This window comes from Rhinopithecus bieti, unplaced genomic scaffold (assembly GCF_001698545.2).
Source record: "Rhinopithecus bieti isolate Rb0 unplaced genomic scaffold, ASM169854v2 scaffold_56174, whole genome shotgun sequence".
NCBI lineage: Eukaryota > Metazoa > Chordata > Mammalia > Primates > Cercopithecidae > Rhinopithecus > Rhinopithecus bieti.
In genome coordinates, this window is record NW_016824749.1 from 5,210,512 (window position 1) to 5,218,316 (window position 7,805).

At 48.7% G+C, this 7,805-nt stretch overlaps 1 long non-coding RNA gene across 2 annotated transcripts; it reads right to left on the reverse strand.

The window, feature by feature from the left end:
• Window positions 1–3,950: 3,950 nt before the first annotated feature.
• On the reverse strand, window positions 3,951–7,267 carry LOC108522403 (uncharacterized). Of its 2 annotated transcripts, XR_001883451.1 has the most exons (4): window positions 7,130–7,267; window positions 6,707–6,800; window positions 5,113–5,742; window positions 3,951–4,982 (listed from the first exon to the last, which is right to left on the reverse strand). It is a non-coding gene; the product is annotated as an uncharacterized LOC108522403 (long non-coding RNA). The 2 variants fall into 2 exon arrangements; XR_001883452.1 differs by lacking the exon at window positions 7,130–7,267 and having other exon boundaries at window positions 6,707–7,097.
• Window positions 7,268–7,805: the final 538 nt, after the last annotated feature.

The following is a 7,805-nucleotide window of genomic DNA, read 5'->3' on the forward strand; positions in this document are numbered from 1 at the left end:
ACCCCTCAACTTACCACTTTCCAGAGAAGGACAATGCGCAGCTGCAGAAACACAGACCCAGGAGCTGTCACGGCCTACAGGGTGCCCTTGAAGTCACGGGGTCTGGGTTTTTGGAGTTTTAATTGTCAAGGCCGCAGGTATCCTCCTTGGATTAGGGCACCCCTCAATTTCACTCCACTGAGATTGGCTGTTCTGGACCCCAGCCCAGGAGGGAGGGCTGCTGCTTTCTTGGACTATCTTTCTCTCTGATGGGGCCTTAAGTCAGGTAAGCTGGGAAGCATTCCCTGCTTGGTAGTCTTTCTCAATAATACACAAGCTTCGTCAAGGACGCTAAAGACAGAAGGGTGAGGCTGGGGCTCTGGACAGCAGGCAGCGAACACTACAGGGCTGAGGCCAGCCACGGTGGTGGGATTTCTTCTCTGGTGGGGACTCATTTTCTCTTCTGTGAAACAGAGAACAATTCCTATTCCAGAGTCCTAGCAAGGGATGACGCTGAAAAACTGACCTTGGCCAAGTGCAGACCCCATGGCTGGTGCACAGTCACTGGTGGTTTCCTTTCCTTCTTCTCAGAGAGAGAACTTGGGGTAAAGGTGGCCTCGTTATGCCCCGATGGTAGCTTCCCCACCAGACCCTGTATCCATCCAGCCTGTGGAGAAGGAATTGGGGTGGGGTCCAGGGTGTGGGGGATGTGCAAGACTGGCTGGCTATGGCTATGCCTCAGCTTGGGGTTGGGGAAGAAATTGTGGAGCAGTGCATGGGAAGGGAGGGTGCCGAGGAGTCTGGCAGACCCTGGGCACATGTAGGAGAGCCTAGCCCTGAGGCTGGCCCAGGCCCTGGCTGGGAAGGACACACAGGTCCCTGAGCAAGACCTGCAGCTGCAGCTTCTAGTGTTCTGCTTCCAAGCCTGGTGGGAACTGCCGACCCACAGAAACTCACACTTCTCCGGGAGCTGCTGGACAGTGAGAGCCAAGCTGGGTCGTGTGCCTGCTGCAGGAGGGAGGACCTGGAGCCAGGCACGTCACCTCCTCAGCTTTGTCACATGGACGCTGTACACAGAGGGCTTCCTTGTCCATGTAGACCACAGCTGGTTTTGCATCTGATCTGCGCTGGCTCCTCTGAGGCCTCTCACGGGGCTGGAATCTCCGCTGTGCCACTGCACTTGCTCTGTCTACACCTGAGCCAGATGTGCCCTGGAGTAACGAGGTCCATGGTGGAGACCAGAGAGGTGGGAGGAGCGTTCCATGCTGGGCTCCAGGCTCTTGTCATCGTCGCAGCATGGGCAGGAGGGTCGGGAGAGGTGTAGGGAGAAGTTGGGTGAGCAGACACTGGCCGCACGGAGACTCCTGCCTCTGGGTGGTTTCCCTGCCCAGGCATGACATCCTTCCCAGCAGTGTTAGTTTCCTTGGGTTGCTCAGATAAACTATATCTATAGGTGATGTTACTTTCCTTGGGTTGCTGAAATAAACTATATTACTTGAAACAACAGAAATTTGCTCTCTTACAGCTCTAGAGGCCAGAATCGCTGGACCCCAATCAAATGTCAGCAGGAGCCCCCTCCAGAGGCTCCAGGGGTGTACCCTCCCGGCCTCTACCAACCACTGGTGGCTGCCTGCATTCCTTGGCTTGTGGCCACATTGCTCCAGTCTCCACCTCTATCTTCCCATCACCGTCTCCTCTGCTGTGTGTCAAATCTCTGTCTCCGTTACAAGGATGTGTGGACTGCACTTAGGACCCACGTGGAAAATACATCTCTCCTCACTCTCCTCAATGTCCTTACTTAATCACATCTACAAAGTCCTTTTGTTTTGTCACCTGAACCAACATTCACAGGTTCCAGGGGTGAGGCATATGGCTCCCTGAACTTTCTAGACTTCTGGGGCTAATAAAGCTTCCCTGGTCACTGTGCACTGGTTTTGTCTGGTCATTTCCAGGTGCCCAGTATCCCTGAGACCAAGGTTGCTGGACAAGGACCCAGAGACCATACTGGCAGGGGTAAAATGCTATTCTCTCCTGAATGCAGCACATGGGCCTGCAGTTTTCCCTGATGATTACGGCTTTCCTAACGACCGTCTTCAATTCCTTGACTGACCCCTTTCTCCTCACCTGCCTGTTTGGTTCTCCACCATCCTCCACCGGTACCTTATGTGTACAACCCGTCAAGTCACACTGGCATTCTCGGCACCCTGACCCTGACTGATCACTCACATCCTGCCTCCTCTGCAGACCACGCCACCCACCTGTTCCTGGAAGCCAATGGCCTCAGCCTGGCCCTCAACAGCAAACTCTCCTCCCTCTTCTCATGCCATCTGCCAATTCCATGGCTTCTAGTCCAGAACAGCTCTGTCTTTCCCATCTGTCTGTCCCCACCACCGTGGAGACTCTGCAGCAAACGCTATTCATCTCGCTACATGAAGGCATCCTAGCACCATCAGGAGGGCACTGGGCGAGGGGTCCACACGATGGCCCTGCTGCTCCTAAAACAGACCAGGCCCAGTCGGGGGCTCACACCAGCCTCAGTTTCTGCTTCAGGTTCTCTATTTTCACCCCATTTATACATCCTTCATGTTGCTACTGTGTTTTTCCATCAAGTATAGTTAGTTTTGCTATTATAAGGCTTGAAACATCAAAAGCTTTATGTAAGGCCAGGAACAAACAAGGACTCACTATAATCTTATGTAGGCTGGTTACAGAAGGCTACACAATAAAATCAGAGGAGAGTCAGGAGTGCCAGTAAAATAGTGAGATGTCAAGGTGAAGTTACCACTGTTCACAGATAACATGGTTTTGTGCTTAGAATATCCAGAACAACAGCGGAACCTATGGAAAACAATAACTCAGGTAGGAAAATTATTATGCATAATAAATAACTTTTCTATGTACAAATAACTTGTTAAAAAATGAAAAAAGGCCAGGTTCAATGGCTCACACCTAAAATCCCAGCACTTTGGGAGGTTGAAGTGGGCGAATCGCTGGAGTTCAAGAGTTGAAGACTAGCCTGGGCAACATGGCAAAACCCTGTATCTACAAAAAATATGAAAAACTGGCCAAGCATAGAGGTGTGCACCTGTAGTCCTAGCTACTTGGGAGGCTGAGGCAGGAGAATCACTTCAGCCGGAGAGCGGGTGGTTGCAGTAAGCCACGATTGCACTGCTGCACTCCAGCCTGGGCAACACAGTGTGACCCTCTCAAAAAAAATTATGGAAAAATATTGCATTTAAGATAGCATTTAGTTGAGACAATAGCAAACTACAAACTTTAAAAGAAATATGTAGGACCTATATAAACAAAATCTGAAAATCCTGCTAAGGGATAAAATGAAACTGTGAGAGATAACTTGCTATTTGCTAGAATGAATCAATACTATGAAGGTGACTGTTAACCCTAAACTACTCATAAGATCAGTGCAATCTCAGTTGAAACACTAACCTGCTATGTGAAGGGAAATTGGTGTGGGAAAATAAACAGGAAGTGTCAGGAGAAAGAAGGAAATTGAGGAGGAGTCCTATGAAATGTCAAACGTACCGTGAAGGTTCAAGGATGCAACCAGATCAACATGAAGGTTTGTGTGGATCAGAAAGAGGCCCCAGAATATATACAAATATATACTCAAATTGAGTGTGTGTGATAGGAAGCATTTTAAATCAGAGGGCAAGGAGGAAATATTGAATAAATGGCTTAGAGACAATGTGGTATTTGGAAAACCGTACAGAATTCTGACCCACTGCCTTACTGTTCCAAAATAAGTTCCAGAAGTATCATCAGAGATGTGAGTGTACAAGAGGGAAATGAAAACATTCTGAAATTTAAAAGGTGAGTTTATTTATAATTGTGAATGGGAAATGCCTAAGCAGGACATATATTTGAAAACTTTAATGGGAAATGTTGAGATATTTGACTAGAAATAAAATCATGAGGACACAAAAACCCACAATTAAAGAAAAAGGGGATAATTGACTGAAGAAAATATTTGAAACCCAAGTGGGAAAAGGCTTGTAGGCTTCATTGAGCAACACATTTTACAAAGAGTGCTCATCAGTCAGTAAGAAAAACATTTACAAACCCGACTGAAAAGCCCACAGGACTATAAATGAAATTGGTCAATAAATACATTTTTTAAAAGGCTTGCTCAATTTCTCTCAAAATTACAGAAACACATAAAATAACAAAAGATATAATTTCAAAGTAGCAAAATTAAAATGCAATAACACTGGTGCCTGCTGTGAGCATAGGGAAAAGGTCGCATTTGTAAATTGTCAACAAGAGTGTAAGTGGCAGAAGGCTGCCCTGGGAAGTTAATGGGCCATATCCATCTAAGTTAAAAATGCAGCTACCCTTTGACTTAGCAGTGCCCCTGCCAGGAATTGACCTGGTGGCTGTACTCATAAGTTAGCCAGAAAAAAGAAACACTTACAAATATTGTTGCAAAAATGAAACCAGAACAGAAAAATTACATATCATTAAGAGATTACTTAAATTATGACAATTCTTCAGAGGGTAAAACTATAATTTGTTCACTTTTCTTTATGTGTACAATTCAGTAACAAGTTATTAACATACAGGAAGAATGAAATGACCCTCTCTCTACCAATACAGAAATATTTCCAAGACATGTGTTTAAGGGAATAACAAAAGGGAGAACAGTGTAAAAACAGAACAAATAACTCACCCTATAAAATACCTATGTTGGCACATGCACAGAACTTTCTCAAAAGGACATCTAAGAAGTGAATGAGCCTAGAAAACAAGAGAAAGGCCTTCACTTTTTATTTGAAAATGTTCAGCAATCTTGGAAGTTTTGGGCTATGTGCATGCTTTACTTTCCTTTTTAACGTTCTTTCTGCTTCCCCAAGGTGTAAGAGATTGCTTCAATCCTTCCCTGTGCGGTGTTGAGATGTAATCTTCTCTTGTTCTTGTCCTAGGCACCTTAAGACCCAGTTAGTATCTCCATGTCCGACCAACCACTGGGGCGGCAGGGTTAGGTCCTGGGGAGCGATGTGAAAAGGCTGCCTCAGTGGCCAGCCTGCCCTCCCCTTGGTTTCCTCCCACAGTTCATGAAGACCTCCCCAATCTCCCTGGTTCAGTGGCTCCCCACGCCAGCTTGCCTCAGAGTACCTGGAGGGCCTGTGAACAGGTGTCGCAGCTCCTTTAAGAGTTTAGAGGTCTGGGAGGTGGGGACTGAGAGCTTCATTTCCAAAGTTTCCAGGTAATACCTTGTTGGTCCTGGGAGCCTACTTTGAGAACTGCTGACCAGGTCAGTTGTCTAACGTCAGATGCTGGGACTTTTCCTTGTGTTAATCTGCTCCCGCTGCTGTATCAAAATACCTGAGACTGGGGGATTTATAAGCAGCAACGTATATTGCTCACAGTTTTGGAGTCTGTGAAGTCCCAGGTCAAGCCACTAGCAGATTCAGGGGCTGGTGAGCGCCTGTTCCTCCTAGATGAGGCCTTCCATGGTGGAAACACCAAAAAGAGCTAACAGCCCCTTCAGTGCTCTTTCATAAGAGCACCAGTCCCACTCATGACGGCTCCCCATGGTGATCTAAGTACCTGCTAAAGGCCCCACCTCCTCATACCATAACCTTGGATTTGGAGGGACACAGACACACACACACGTGTAGACCACAGCACCCTGGCTTCCCGGCACACAGCTGATGCTTGATTTCCTACTGATGGGTGAATGCCGAAGCCCCTGCGCTGTTGTAGAAAGCAATGATAGCCCATGCAGTTCATCCCGCATTGACCCTGCAGGCATGAAAAGAGATGCAAGAATATCTCAATGCCCTGAGGTTCTCCCTTCATGATCTCACTCCCGGGGTCGGGAGAGCCAGCGTAGTGCACATGTATCTGCACTCCAGACCTAACGTCTCTGTCCCTGCATCCACAGCGCTGTGGGTCTGGCACGTGCCCATGACCTCTTACCATCTGCTCCTTCTCAGGGTTCTCTCTTGAAGGGCTGGAAAGTCAGGCCCCGGGAAGCTGCCCACAGCTGCAAACCTATTGGAGCTGCTGGATCCAGCCCGGGTGCCTGGCTCTCTGGCACTCGGGGACAGACCCTGAGACACAGACCTCAAGTCTCCCAAGGGTGACCACTCCAGGCTCGTTCTCCCACTGGCTTCGGTGTTACTGATTTCCTGCTCCTGGTTTTTAACTTTGGCCCCTTCCTTGTGGCACTTCCCTCCCTTCCTCACTCCCTTTCAGGTCCTTCCAAGAATCCCCCCTCAGATAAACCAAATCCTTATCTCCGGGCCAGCTGCTGAGGCAGCCTCAGCGAGGACAAGGCCTCTGCCCAGCTCTCGGGCTGAGAACCCCTCTCTCTCTTGGCTGGACGGTGCTACCCTGGCTCTTGGTGGGAGTCTTCCCAGGACCAACTGCGTGATCTTGGGGATCTGAGCAGGAGGCAGGTGAAAAATAACTGCTGAGCAGGCTGGTGCGGAAAGCCCAGGAGCCCGGTTGCAAAGCACCCTCACTCTATGCTGCCTGTGTCCAGGGAGTGATGACGAGCTTGAGAGAGAGCAAGAGATGGGGCAGAGGCCTTGTTACCCCCACAAAGAGGGCGGTACTGCCTCATCCACCAGTTTTGTCCTACACAGGCCATGGCTGCCACGAGTCTCTGCACGGGAGGTATTTGCTGAAAGCCTGGAAAGAAAAGTAGGAAGGGAAGCGGTTTTTCAGAGCTTCTACTAAGATTTGTCAGTTGTCTACTCACCCTCGAGAGCAGTTCCTGGCCCAGGACAGAGAGTAAGTTCTGCAGCTCCAGGGACCCCGGAATCCCAGACCTGCGCATGGCAGCTTCCTCCTTCCTGCTCCCATGGAAAGATTTGCTTGTACCTTCAGGACTCAAAACCCTGTGCTCTGGTCTTCCTCCCTTCCCCCACACTGGGAGCCTCCTCTTTGCCTGCTGACTACAAGACAACAAAGATCGTTTTTGGGGAACTGGTGGGTAACTCAGGTGAGTTTCCCACAAAAGTGGGTAACAAGGTTGGAGAATGATAGTGTGTCCAGAATTGGTGGGTTCTTGGTCTCACTGACTTAAAGAATAAAGCCACAGATCCTCCCGATGAGTGTTAAAAGCTCTTAAAGATGGTATGTCTGTGGTTTGTTTCTTCAGACATTCAGATGTGTTTGGTACCTTTTCCTTCTGGTGGGTTCGTGGTCTCGCTGCCAGGAACGAAGCTGCAGACCTTCACAGTGAGTGCTACAGCTCATAAAAGCAGCATGGAAACAAAGACGGAAAGAACAAACCTCCAACTGCGTTGAAAGTGATCCAAGCTCATGGCCGCTGGCGAGTTCCGGCAGCCTGCTTTTATTCCCTTATCTGACCCCACCCACATCCTGCTGATTGGTCCATTTTACAGAGAGCTGATTGGTCTATTTACAAGAGAGCTGATTGGTCCGTTTTTGACAAGTGCTGATTGGTGCGTTTAAATCCTTGACTAGACACAGAGTGCTAGACAGAAAAGTTCTCCAAGTCCCCCACTGAGGTTAGCTTAGATACAGAGTTATGCTAGATACAGAGTACCAATTGGTGGTATTTACAAACCTTGAATGCTAGACACAGAGACTGATTGGTGTATTTAGGATCCTCTAGCTAGACATAAAAGTTCTCCAAGCCCCCACCAGATTAGCTAGATACAGAGTGCTGATTGGTGCACATCTAATCCTCTGGCTAGATATAAAATTTCTCCAAGTCCCCATCCGGCTCAGGAGCCCAGCTGGCTTCACCTAGTGGATCTTGCACCGGGACTGCAGGCGGAGCTGCCCGCCAGTCCCGAGCCGCGCCTGCACTCCTCAGCTCTTGGGCTGTC